The following is a 1,465-nucleotide window of genomic DNA, read 5'->3' as shown; positions in this document are numbered from 1 at the left end:
GGCCATGAAAAGCCATTTACGAGGTGCGAATGCGAATTTATTTACAAAGTTTATGCACGTGTTACCCCAAATCTCTAATTTTACCCTTAAACAGTCACAATAAAATAACAACAATAAAATTTGTCTCTACTGTAAGTTCAGCACGTGTTAATATACAGTCTGACCGCTTTGACATGACCGCAACTATGCGCGACCTTCAACAAACGTTTTGTTTATTTGTTTACCTTACGATGTTTATGTTTTTTCTGCAAGATATTTTTGGCGGAAACGGTAAAGCAATGCGGATTGCGTAAGTTGAAATTTTTATGAAATGACATGTTTGCGAAGTGCAAACCGTGATTTTTTAATCAAACAAAAATTTATGACATTCGAGCCGCGAGATTTCATACCTACTGAAATTATATGATATTAGAGCCGCGATATTTCAGACAAAAAGAGGACTTTTCCAGACTAGCCTCTGAGCAGCTGTAAGGACAGACTCTGCATCACTCGCATCATTCAGACCTGATGAAGGCATAAATGATGGATCTGATGGCAATGGGCATGAGGGAGGCTAGTCTGGAAAAGTCCTATTTTTGTCTGAAATATCGCGGATGAAATATTGTCAACTGATGACGAGGCCCTCGTCATCAGTTGATCCAGATAACGAATTACTATTTGCTTTTTTCCTACATTTTCCCTTTCCCATTTTCCCAGTCTAAGTTAATTGGACCTACAAAACAAACTAAGAGATATTATAGCTATCAAAATTTCTATTTCGAGAGAGCCTTCAGATAGGTTACTCACCGATTTTCAGTGTCACGGCTCTTACCAACGTCCGTCGTCGACCGCAGCCACAACTTCTACTTACCAACTCCATCCAATCTGTCGGCAAGTTAGCCCCGATAATGTCTTCTTCTTCTTTTCGGGGTGTCTACACTGCCAACACTGGGTCCACCCTCAGGATGATGTACGCAGTGTGGAATTCTGTATAGTTAATATATTCTCATGTTAATATATGAAAACGTATCGAAAAATCAACCCTAAATCCGCGTTACACCACCTCACCTTCCACTGCAGTGAAATCATATAAACTGAGCTCATTGGAAACTGCCTGCCGCTCTTCCGAAATCGCGCGTGGTTTGAAATCCAATCCTGTGTTGCCAACGCCGAATCAAGTTAACTAGTTGTTTATCTGTAGGCTAGCGGACACATTTTTGCAATGAATACATTCTAAAATAAAAATAAAACATGTCCAGAATCTTAAAAATCTCACGATTGGACAATACCAACAAACTTTTCGATATCACACCAAAGTATGAGATAAACTTCGACTTTTCCAAGGCGTACATTCACATGGTGTTTCCACGATCATAACTGACATGGCGGCGTCACAGGCATAGCTTTTGGTCATGTCAAGTTCGATTTCACAATAATTAGACTTGATCCACATTCCATACTGACATTTAAATGATGGAAATTTGGT

Source organism: Hyalella azteca, unplaced genomic scaffold (genome assembly GCF_000764305.2).
Source record: "Hyalella azteca isolate HAZT.00-mixed unplaced genomic scaffold, Hazt_2.0.2 contig6706, whole genome shotgun sequence".
Lineage (NCBI taxonomy): Eukaryota > Metazoa > Arthropoda > Malacostraca > Amphipoda > Hyalellidae > Hyalella > Hyalella azteca.
This window is presented reverse-complemented; position numbering follows the sequence as displayed.